Source organism: Choristoneura fumiferana, chromosome 22 (assembly GCF_025370935.1).
Source record: "Choristoneura fumiferana chromosome 22, NRCan_CFum_1, whole genome shotgun sequence".
Taxonomy (NCBI): domain Eukaryota; kingdom Metazoa; phylum Arthropoda; class Insecta; order Lepidoptera; family Tortricidae; genus Choristoneura; species Choristoneura fumiferana.
Window position 1 is genome coordinate 10,256,339 of NC_133493.1, and position 13,664 is coordinate 10,270,002.

Consider the following 13,664-nt stretch of genomic DNA (forward strand, 5'->3'; position numbering starts at 1 on the left):
ACATCTAATAACTATTTGCCTTCAAGTCTCTAACTCTAGAACTTGACTGTATACAAACTTCTCCCTGGTCCTTTCGTTAAAAATTCCGTATAAAAACAACGAAACGTTTAACCATAAAGTACGTATAGAGCTGCGCGCGCGCCACCTGCTTCCGTTTCCGCCGGACGGACGTTGTTGTGGTAGATGCTGGTAGATTACTGTTTGACTGTTTGTCTTTTGTGATAATCTACGGAACTAATAAATAATATTAAAAATAGAAATATCATCAAAGTCAAAGTCAAATTATTTATTTTGTGCTACAGGTGAGTTATACAGGTGTTATGACTTAAGGTGTGTCTACACATTACACCGTATCATACTGTGACCGTAACAGCAACGTTTCAGGCAAAAATATATTCTCTGTATGAGTCTCTCCCTATATATACTGTAGTCTTTGTATGAGACTATGACCACTAGCACGTTTCTTAACCAACCGTCGCCGTCGCGTGTCATGTAGCGTTTGACATTCCGTTTGACACTCCGTCTGGCACGTTCCTATTACAGTCATGGCATGGTACGGTGTGTGTAAAGACCTTTATATGTATATACGTTTCTCTGCAACATGTCACAGTACAAAAAGGAGCAGTACACCGTCTTCATACAAACGGCCGGAACGCGAGTTATACCTACGCGCCACGAATTCTCAGCATACCTCGGCAACCATCAGTCGCGAGTGCTCCGCGGTTACGTACCTACGGACTCACGCGCATTTATTACCTACCTACCGTAATATGTAACAACGATATTATAAACAGTATTGTTCGGTGTACGGATGTTTAAATTAATCTAATATAATATATAGAAACGTATCTATTGAAGTTATTTATCAGAAAGCGATTTTTTTATACTTACTCTTTAATTCAACAATAAAGCTTTTCGCACATCCCAGATGGCGCAAATACTTCTCCGTAGCTAATTTGTAGTTAACAAATATACGTAGTGATGAAGCCAAATAAAACCGTTTATAACATAATACGTTTTGTGGTTTATTAAAGAACGTAAAATGCATTTTTGTTAGTGCCACACGTTGATGCGAGTTAATTTTTTATTTTTTTTTAATTTCTGTTACGTGTATGGAGTGAATATAAATTATTACCTACAAAACTAAAGAACTAAATAGAGACATCTCTACTCCAAATTTCATTGATATACATCTTGTAGTTTTCGAGTAAAATGCCTGTGACTTACGGACAGACGGACAGACAGACGGACTTGACGAAACTATAAAGGTTCCGTTTTTGCCATTTTGGCTCCGGAACCCTAAAAAGGAGCACCGTGTCGGCAGCGTCCTTGATATAATTACCTACGCCGGCTCGGTACACAAACGCGCGATAGGGCTACTTTATAGGGCTATGTAGGTATCTTCAGTTATATATTTGATTTCATAATGTCACATGAAATTTAAAGCAGAGAAATGATTAGGAGAGATTTAAAGATGGACTAAGTAGTGAGTCACTACTTACTTTTAAACAATTTTTTTTAACTCGCATCAACGTGTGGCACATAGTTCGACAGCTCTTTTTAAAATATATTAAGGTTTCTCAAAAACTTTATTGATTAAGTTAAGATTTCCGGAAATAATCGCTCCCAAAGTAGCAAAAATTGTGTCGTCCCCCCCCCCCTCTATCTTGTAAACCGTTTGTCCAAAAAATGTGCAAAAAATATCGAAAGGTAACGCTTAAGAAATACTTTCAACAAAAATTAGTTTCATGATCGGATATACCGTTTTTGAGTACTGCCGAAAAACTGCACTTCTCAACAAAAGGAAGTAAGTGCCGTGAAGATACGCTCTTTTTCTGGTAATAGATTTTAAGACTGTAGTAACTGTATTTTTTCATATGTGGTGCGTTTCTTTATAGTAATGGCTACGGAACCCTACACTGAGCATGGTCCAACATGCTCTTGGCCGGTTTTTTTACACTGTGAATGTCAATAGGTGAAACATAAAATTTATCTTAAAAACTATGTAGGATCTAAAGTAATAATAAGACTTGTATACTTCCGGGACTGATTCGTTTTTAGTGGCGTGAAGTAAATATTTTCGTTAGGAAATCCTAATAATATTCATTTTAAAAAAAATTTTTTTCAGCTCTTTAACGTGTCCCACTATTGGTCAAAGGACTCCCGTTTTCCACCATTTACGTAATAATAATATTAGATTAGGTAAGTAAAACATATGTCTTTCCTTTCTTTCATTAAAAAAACATCTGGAAAAAAACTGGTACAGTCCACTGCAAAGAGATCGATACGTAAATGAATTAAGCTGTATATCCATACTAATACTAATATAATAAAACTAATATACTAATAATTTCATTCACTAAAACATGTACTTACCTAAATTACGGAAAAAACGGCATAGTTAAGGAAAAGTTAAATAATGTCAGTTTTGTGACGTTTTATTCCATATTAACTGTAGGGGAAAATCGTCACAAAACTGACAACTTTTAGCTTTACGCCGTTTCTAGGTACATTGTTTGATGAAAATGCCCATAAATGTGATAGTTTGCGTGTTTGTATTGTAAATGGAGCGACGGATCGACGTGATTTTTGGCATAGAGATAGTTTATGCTGGCCCATGACATTTTATCTCGTAAAAATGCACAGTTTCCGAGGGAACAGCGCGCGATTAGCGAATTCCACGCGGACGAAGCCGCGGTCAAAAGCTAGTATTAATGTACTAATGTAATTTTTGTAACTGACTGTTTCGATCTGTTTACCAATATATGAACCAGGGTGGAAATATCATGATATAAATCAATAAAAATAAATAAATAAATGTACATATTGCATACATTTGCCAAAGAAACATCGAAATTGTTTATGAAAAGGTTCCACTTTGGTACTTGATTCAGTTTCCTCGACTGTACCTTATTTTGTCTTTTTCGGCGGCAACACTGGCTTCTATGGAAGCGTACTCACAAAATTGAATGGGAACTAATCCATTTTAATTCGTTTAATTTCAATTTAAATCTAAATTGTTATCTCTTATAGGCACCCACTTCACCTCTCCATTGAGACTGTTATATTGGAAAATAGATGGCGCTATTACAATCGCAGTACGAGTCATTTTGCTGTGATAGATATTTTGGTGTGTGCATAGGATAATTTCATTGGTAAACTATATAGGCATCATCTGCCCCCTCAGGCTGTCGGTTCGTCGGTCCGTTCTTCCCTAACCCACCATTACAGAGCTATTATAGTTAAACTGTAAAAGCTGGGTTACAAAAAAAATCTCGACTATGTTGCCTTAAATTGCTTGTGCATAAAATATGCAAATAGTACCTACCTACTAGAGTAGGAGTAGCACGGCGTGGTACCTAACAATATTCCCATCTAGTTGCCAATTTATTTTACATGATGTATGTAGGTATGTAAGTAACTTCTTTATTGTACAATAGAAAAGAAACAAAATACAATTGACAAATCTTTTGAGAAATACTTGTACAAATCGGACTTATCACTTTAAGAGAAGTTCCCTGCCGGCCGCGCGTCCGCGTTAGGTATTCGTTTGGGATATTGCTGTCTTTATCGCTCGTGACATAAGCGCTCGCAGCAGTCCCCCCATGCCCCGCCTCCGCTGTCCGTTATGTTCACAGATATAATGTAGATAGTTATGTTATGCACATTATGGGTATACTCTACGGAACCCTTTAGGTACTCTACGCGCCAGTCCGACTCGCACTTGCTATTATTTACTGGTGTGCCGTGAAACCAAAAGGTTGAAAACGCCTGCTTTAAGGGATCTCTACCAGTCAACCTTTGAGTGGATGAGAGGAGCAATCAGTTGGGGACCGATAAAAAGTGAGGAGTTGAGTGAGTCGAAAATTGTAGAAGCTACAATACAAGTCAGGTATACAATGTAAGTCAGAACAGCGAAGTTCGTATCGTACCATCCCTCTCACTCTCGCATTAAATAATATAAGCGTCGGCGGGACGGTACTATACGAACGTCGATTTTCTAGTTTCGTAGTAGCCCAGCTAGTAAGGTGATGTCAGTGATACAAGTCGATTGTCTAGAAGACAAATGTGCTAAGTGCAAAATTTTGATTCTAATATTTTGACAAGAGCAAATGCAAGAGCAATGCTTATTTAGTACAGTGGAGGAAACTGAATCATGTACCTTTTCACAGTAAATTTCCCTGTGATTTCTTTAGCATATGTATGGGATGTCAACTTGATATTAGTAGCTCAAAGGCACGTGATTCAGTTTCCTTGACTGTACATTTGGCATTCAAATGTTAAAAAATGAAAATTTTGCTCTTAGCACATTTGTCTTCTAGACCATCGAAGTATGGTAGGTAAAGCTAGTGTACAGTTAGCAGCATAGATGAGCAAGTATGGTGAACAAAATGATCTAAAAACTCTTATTACCTTGGCAGTTTTCATTTTTGTAAGTATTTCTTTTTTGTTTTATTTGTGTTTGCTGTTTGTTTGTTTTGTTTTGATTTTGTTGTATTTGTGGAATGTGAATGTCTTCTTTCTTTTTCTTTTCTTTCTTTCAGTGGGTAGAGTCGTGTGTGATTTTGAGCACTTATTTTATCTTCTTCTGCTGCTGACTGTACCTAACTCGAAGTCGAAGGAGTTGCATATTTGCAGCTGTCCTCAACTCACGGCTCTCAGTAGCTGATGGTTGCTTAACGTAAATATTTACTTACCACAGTGCCAAGTGACAATAGCCTAGGATGGACTGTAAAATTGCATTTTATAAAACGATGATTAATGCTCGATCGAATAAGCGCTTTTTATTTAATTAAAAAATAGTTACCTACTGGTATTATAATTGAATAAACAATCTTTGGAATTAAATCAAGTATTGTAAATATTATAAATGTGAAAGTGTGTGTGTTTGTATGTTTGTCCGTCTTTCACGTCGAAACGGAGCGACGGATCGACGTGATTTTTGGCATAGAGATAGTTTATGGGCCAGAGAGTGACATAAGCTACTTTTTATTCCAGAAAAATGCACAGTTTCCGATAATTCCACGCGGGCGAAGCCGCGGGCAAAAGCTAGTAATAAAATGAAATCGCCTCCCTCGGTCGCCTTTTTTCTAATGCTAAATAAATCGATCTATTCAATTAATAAATTAATCGATTTACTGAAGAGATTAATTATTTTGCAATATGTTCTAGGTTTAAATCGTCTGTGGTCGGGGTTAATGTCTTCTTTGTTTACACTTTTTATATTAGGTATATTGGATTGATATCCAATTTAGGTGTGTGCGTGCCGTACTTACGTATTTATTACTCCTTCACGCCAAAACGGCTGGACGAATTTGCATAAAATTTGGTATGTCGACAGCTGGACGTCTGGAATAACTGTGTACTATGTTAAAAAAGAACACGAGTAAGTTTTGAGAATTCCCTATGGAATTTTGTGAATCCAATGTACCCCACGTATGTACATATTAAGTTAGTAGGTAGGATAATAATACGGTATTTGACAACTCCTGATTTTGCCATATCTTAATATTATTATGAAAATATAGATATACAGATAGTGTTTAGCGAAGAGAAAATTTAAATCGGTTGAAAATTGGATTTATAGTGATTTGTTGAAAAATCTATATACCTGTCTCTTTCTCAAACGCTTTTCTCTATGCAGCAAGTATGGCGGTACTGGCGTGTGACGTCACATGCCAGTATGTCTTTCTCTGTTTAATCTTGAATTTCAAACCTGTATAACTTTGTTATTTGTAAAGGTAGCTTAGAAATTGTTTTTCTATTCGATAACAGGCATTGTGTACTTTTAATTTATAAAACATATACAAAATAGTCAAATACCGTATTCTATGAAACGCTGCGACAAACCGTCGCTGTAAAAGGCCACAATATTCGGGTCATCCGCGCCATTTTATATCGGGCGGGTGCATTGTGTTAATTTTATCGAGTGACGTCACGCACACTGCTATAAAACTAGATGCAGCTAATATTAGATAGGTGTGCAATGAAGGTTTTCACAGAGGCGAAATATCGCTAGATGGCGTTAGTATCGCGAAACCCGTTTGACGTTTGCTTGCGATTGGATAGTTATAATCAATCACGAACAAACGTCAAATCACATTCATTTTGTAAGCACCTAAAATTGTTTTTAGTCAACAAATGTTATTATAGTTTATCTGAGTACTTTAATGATGTCAGTAAGTAGAGACCTATCTATTTAAAATAACTATTAAGCAATAATATTTTTTATTTTTTTAAATATTTTGAATACAATTTGGATGCCCAGATGACAACCTTTAAAGTGGAAATATATCATTAATAATAATAATAAATAAGAATTTATATCAGATAATTGTATCCATAGATTTATTGTAAGTATTATATATAATAATATAATATAATAAATCTCTCCCACCACGGCCCGTCACCGAGGGAGAAAATGACCACCACCCTCGAGCCCAGAACCTGGAGGAGGCCCTTGCCAAGAGGCAAACTGAATTGCACCCAATTCAGAATAAATGGGCTTATTATTATTATATATAATAATTGTAAAATAGAATAATTATTTGGCCCTCTAATATTTCTGTATCCTAACAGGGCATCACATGTATACCTGACTATTCATAATTCCATCCAGTTTGTAATGTGATATGCAATGAATAAATGAAATGAATGAAACGTCAAACGAACCTCACGATACCAACGCCATCTAGCGATACTTCACCTTTGTGAAATCCCTCATTAACTTAGTCAATTTTTTTTAATGGATGATGAGTTTTTAGAGAAAATGTCTACTCGTGTTAAGGCGGCGTTTCCAACAGAGATGTCAATGTCTGTCTGTTCGTCTGTCAGTGGTATCGTAGCTTTCAAATGAATGGACCGATTTCAATGTGGGTTTTTACGTGGAAGTGAGTTTTCTGAAGGTGGCATTTAGCTATGTTTCATTAAAATCGATTCTGCCGTTTTTGAGATATTTAACTTGAAATGACAATGTCGAGAGTTTTTCAACTTTTTTTAAGTTTAAATTAAATGACTTTATTGTACACCACAATTACTAAGCTATACAGAAAACCGGTACACAGAGAGGAAATAACAAGGTAAGCTATTGCTTTTTGGTGGCCTTATCGCTAAACCAACAACACAATAACAAGACAACAACAGCAAAACAAAACTAGAACAAAATTACAAATTTTACGTGTCTTTTTTAGATCTACATGGTAGGTACCGTGCTTTCTAAGAGACCATCGTAGCCAAGAATGCGACGCAATATTCCAGCTTATCTATAATTACGCATCTACAATGTCATACATCTAATGTGGGTAAGTAGGTACGCAAATGCATCTGATATAGCAAAGTATGATGCATGTACGTATATGTATGTAGATAATGTGGCTAGTAAAATGGTGAAGAGTGGACTGGGGACGCGTATATTAATATGGACAAGTTTTGATACTTGAGAATAATAGTTTTTTTTTTATTTACAATTCTGCCCTCATAAGCCAAAAGCCGCTTTCTCAAACAAAAATCGGTTTTCTGTCATTTACACCATGTGATGCAGAATGTTTTTAGCTACACAATTATTAATAGGTAACTCGTGTTTTTTTTTGAGATAGCGCCTTTTGGCTTAGGAGGGCAGAATTTTGCAAATTGAATTTTAATACTAGCTTTTTTTGTTCACTGTACTGTGTGTTCATGCAGCTCCGCCTTCTCCACGTAAGACTACTCATCACACAAACCCAACTATCACCACCACCTACTCTGACGCGTTTCGAACTCAACCAGAGTTCATCATAAGAGTAACAACGTTTTGATAGTTGGCTATGTGTGATTTTTGTGTTATTACAGCGTAGAGGTGGAGGAGCTGCATGAACACACATTCGTTGCAGAGACGTAGCTATCGTACGGTAGCGAGTAAGCAAAGTAATTATTAATAAACAAAGTGAAATTAAGTAATTATTTGTAAATATTCATTTCGGCAGAGCAATAAGGTATTGAGTGCCTATTGAGTACCTAGGTATTAATAATTCATTTATTAAATTAACAAAGTATCAAACCTTCTTAGTCCTCATAACGGTCCGAAACGACACGCACGCACGCGCGCTCACACATACTCGTCTCGTCTCGTGTTGTATATTAAAACCACTACATAGGTAAGCAAGTACATTGTACATAATACATAACAATGCAAAAAGTGCTGAACACTATCTCTGTTAGTTATTTACTTATACGTTAAATTGAACATCAGTTCAGCCTATTATAACTACGTCCTACTGCAGAGCACAGGCCTCCTCTCGGAGTGAAAGGGGTTGGGTCGTAGTTCCCACGCGGGCCTATAGTAGGTACCAGTAATACCTACCAAAGGTTAAGGGTTAGCAAGTTTCTTTATAGCCCACGTAAAAAAAGGACAAAAAAATGGTCTAGAATTTGTAAAGTAACCTAAAGTTCAACAGTCGGGACCCATTTAAAATCGTGACCGGCTCAAAAATTCCCACTAGTGGGTCCCGAACCAATGAAATTTAAGTTTTAATAGAGTTCCAGACTACTGGACTTATTTTTCCTTTTTCGTTCTTATTTAAAGTTTTTTTTTAAAAGCAGTCGTTTTTTTTATTGTTTTTATATTTTTAACCCCCAACGCAAAAAGAGGGGTGTTATAAGTTTAACCGCTATACGTGTCTGTCTGTGGCATCGTAGCTCTTAGATGGGTGAACCGATTTGAATCCGGGTTTTTTATTTGAAAGCAGGTTTTTAGCGATGGTTCTTAGGTATGTTTTATCAAAATCAGTTCAGCCGTTTTTAGATACCTACTCCTCTGAAAAAAATATATTTTAAGGCTAAGTAATTATTAGTTTTAATTTTATATCCAAATTGTAACAATAAAAAAAAACCCCTCCTCCCTCCATATTTTGTACTCGGACGCTATTTTGAAATATTATATACTTACCCTATATTCATCCAAACGTATTTAAATACGATCGAAAATCATAATCCTCCTTCAGGCAGTCGGGCAAAAGTGTTATAGCACATACTTGATCAACTATGTATATAAATAATTCTACTCGTGACCACGGCCACTGCAATGTTGCCGAAACGTCGAGGTAAATATTACTCGTGTGTGTTAGCGTGATAAGTCCCGTTAATGGTATTTTGACTATAAATAATTCGCCTCAAAAAATGCAAATGACAGCTATCAATTGACTTTATTTTCATTTAAATCAACTACATATTTATTTGATTTAAAGCAATTAAAAGATAACTTTATATTTAATTACCCACAGTAGGAAACAAGCTGTGCTTAGTTTGGGGCTCAGTAAATGGTGTAATTGTCCCAAGATATTATTAATTGATTTAATTTGGTTTTTGGGGCTAAAATGAGTCTCGTATACCTCCATAGGAATTTCGTTGTATGGTATAGTATTAAATAAAGTCAGCATCTAATGCTTTCAAAGTAGACAGAAAAGTAAAATTTAAAGGAAGATATGTAACGCAATGGAATTCGTTAAAATCCATGAAATAAAAAAAAAACAGAACATCGATCATTGTTAAGAAGACTGCGATTGCTCCACAGGTAAAAAAACGGTCGTCGTTAATAAAGCCGTAAGTAAGTATGACGTTTCTGCGAAAACGTTGTATGAGTACAATTGTTGGTGTGTCACTTGGATTTTAATGGAGTGTATTTTTGCTCCGAATTCTATGAAATGAGATAGACCGACGAATTAAAAAGACCTATTCTTGAATTTTATAATGTAGGTGTACGTATTTTAGTAGGTATGTACCTACATAATTATCAAATCTGACAAAAAGATCATTACACTCACAAACCAATAAAATAAGATTCAAAACGGATAAAAAAACTAATTTTTTTTCTATAATATGTTATCAATTATAGTAACGAAAAAAATATGTTTTTCTTTAATTTTTACTCAAACTTTTATGATTGAATACTAATTAAACTAGGCACTATCTTAGGTACTATCCCCAGGTACTATCTTACGTTCTTGCAAATGTATTTCATATTTGTTTGAAAATATGAAAGACAAGCTGGTAGAGGTCCCTTAAAGGGATAAGTCCGCCTAATATGTATCTCAAAGTTATTCGATTGCATTTTGTTTCTATACTTTTGTACAATAAAGAGTACATACATACGAGCTCTTATATTGTGTCTCCTTAACAAATTTACAAAAAGTGAATTAAATCCCTCCATTGCTGCATTTGAAATTCTTCCGCGACTTCCGGAGCCTTTTTTCCGCACGGCGTTCCATTTTCAAAATTAGCCGAGTTCCAATCAGCCCTTTAAACATTTTTTTTAATTCGTCTTAGACCCGCCTAGGGCCGTGAAAGAATACCTACTGTATAACGCATATACAGGGCCGTACGAAAGTTACTGTTATCTTGGCATATCCTCTCTAGGCAACGCAGCCATAAAGTATAACAATTATTATCTCTCGCCCGGCGAACAACTGAATACCGTACTTGATGCGCGCGCCGCTCCCCCCTTGCTGCTATTGTTACGAAGTTCCCATAAAGTACCGCATTAGAGGCGACGAATAATTCTACCTCTAGTCCCAACTTTAGCGTTATATATCTCCAAAACTAACCAACATATTGTTAAAATTTTTATATGTATAAAAAGAATAAAAAAAGTGAAAATTTTTGGTATAAAAAAATTGTCATAAACTTAACTATTTCTGTGTATAAAAGCTCCTCTTAAATAAATTCCTTATCTCTCTGGCGTGTATTTTAAATGCGTTCCTTTATGGTTGCGCGCGCACATGAAGTACGGTATTTGGTCGGTGGGCGGTACGCTCGGATAAACTCGGTACTTGCCGGGTCTCAGAGCAACCCTTCGTCTTATTCCCCGTCCTTGTCTTGCGCGACGGTCGGCTGCGCTGCTCTACGATGCAAGGTTTGTGCTCCAGTGCTACTTGGAACATACATAATTATATTTTAGAAAATGGCTTTAAAAAATTGTTGAGAAGTTATTACACTGTTGACGTGTAGGTAGTGATGTAGCGATATAATGAATTGTTTTTTTTATTTTGAAGCATACAATACCGTATATAGTTTGCCCCTTTACATCCCTTATTTGTATTGTTATGTAAATAAATTGTAGTTAAGTATCTATTTGTTATATTTTTATGAAAAATTTTCTGCCAAGTTTCTTGCGGCGCATTCTTCTTGGCAATGATGGTCTTTCCAAAGCGCTGGTAGTTTTAAAAAAATGACGTGTAATGCCCATTGCCCTATCATTTGAATTTTGAATTTTTTTGAATTTGAATTTTTGAGCGATATAAGCAATGATTGTTTTTTTTTTTACTTGCATTAATACCATTTTTGCCATTTTTATTAAACTTACAATATTTGTATACAACTATGTAAAGAAATAGTATCTGCCACATCTTTTTGTTACAGTGTTTGGATTGACTCAAAATTTGGTACGGTTATGGTTTGCATGATTTCAAATTTGCATGATTTCGTGTGGCGAATCACCAAGTTCGGTAACTCGGAATACATGCAACATATTATGAGCCTATTAAGACTCAGGGCTTTTTTTTACATGAAACTGACCGTGATTGACCCCTATCTCACCTGATGTTAAGTGCAGATGAGGCCAAAGGTGTATCTCACTGGTTCAGTAACAGCCTATTCACTCTAGCCTTGAAGAGAGATTGTATTTGTGCGGAAATACAGACGACGGGAGCAAAGCGAGTGATTTTGTAGGTATTCTCCAAAAGTTCACAACTAAAAACTTGTCTAGTTTTTGGATTTTTTTACGGTATACACAACGTAAGTATGACTTAAATCACTTCTTTTGTCTAAAATGGTGTACTTTACCTAGCAGGTACAAAATAAAAAAACAAAACAGTTTCAGTTTTCTTTAAAACTATTTAACAGTAAGATTAAATCAGACACCTAAATAAATTGAGACTAAATGCACTAAATAAATCAAATTTATTAAATAGTGATAAAATAAACCGAAGCCTAAATAAAGTCGGATACTAATTTTACTGTATCTTCTGCCCTTCATATTACTTGACAGTTTTTTTTTATATAAGAGGGGGAAAACGAGCAGACGGGTCACCTGATGGAGAGCGATCACCGTCGCCCATGGACAACCGCAACACGAGGGGAATCACAGGTGCGTTGCCGACCCGACCGGACCCGAGGTGCGTTACCGAGAATGGTACCTATTGGTCATCATTTCAAATACATATTTTTTAATCTGCCTCATGCATTCGTCGCCACGTGCTTCTGACAGTTACCGTCCTTCTGCGTGCGTGTAAGGGACCGTCCAGGGCTGCTGTTATTTGATCGATCTATCTCTTCGATCTTAAACAACCGCAACACGCCGGGAATCACAGTGCTTGCTGACCCGACCGGCCCGAGGTACCGGTGGTACCTATTGGTCACATTTCAAATACCCATTTTGCCTCATGCATTCGTCGCCACGTGCTTCTGACAGTTACCGTCCTTCTGCGTGCGTGTAAGGGACCGTCCAGGGCTGCTGTTATTTGATCGATCTATCTCTTCGATCTTAAACGTACCCGAGCGCCTTTGACTGTATTCTGAACTACTTACTACCTAGCCACTGTATTGACTCATCATCATGCCAGAATATGTGCCCTAAAAAAGGTAAGAATGCATAAAAGTTTAAAATAAATAGAACCGGCCCATCGTCATAGGTCGAGACAGCAGCCGACTTACAAGACTAGGCCCTGGAGGGCTACTAGAAAACTCAAAGTTCGTATCATACTGTCACTCTTACTCTCCTATTAAATATTATTAGCATGAGCGGGCCGGCACGATACGATGTTCGAATTTCAAACTTCGTAGTTAAAAGCCTGAAAAGTTCGCATTATACCTTGCATCACGAAACGCGGATATGAGTGAAGTGTAGTTTTTATTCGTGTCTTACGAATTTTAACTTCCTTCTAGCCCCGTATAGCATCGTATATTTCGCTTCCACTAGCCTGTCAGCTTTAAGCCTGCGTCGTCCCGCCGCGCGCCTACGTAGCTATAGCGCGAATGTACTTTTGCCCACTTTGAAATATGGCGCGCGAGCGGCAGAAGGACGTAGTTGCGTAATTGAAATAAAATGTATTTTTTTTTATCATTTCATAATTATAATTTCATAGTTTAGCAGTAGCAATCACCTTGTAGCAGCCCTAAAAATCAGTCCAGCAAGCAGCAGTGTAAATCAAAATTGGATTGCGACAAACGTAAATTCATTAAAAAAAAACGTTCGCAGGAATAAGTGATCAATATTGATAATATTTAAAACTATAGTAGTGCAGCAGAATAGAGGAATAATTTTAAATGTTGATTTTCTTTAATTGCGAAATAAGACCATCTGTAAAATGTTTTAATGTGAACCTATAGATCGTAATAAACACGTCGCTTAATAAGTATAGCTGAGTTTAGATATACGAAGAGCTTTTATTTTAATAATATGATGTAACTCAATTATCTTCGACTCCGTGGCTAATCATAGAAATAAAAATAAAAAATAATTTCCACCCTACAGATGAAAACGCAATTTTCCACCCGGCTATCTACCCAATAAAATTAAACTTTCCGAACAGGAGAGATGAAAAATTGTTTCCTCCCTAGCTTGAAAGGCTTTCTTTATCTTTCAAAATCTGCGTAGAAAAACGCTTTTTGTCCTCTTGGCTGAAAACGGTTTT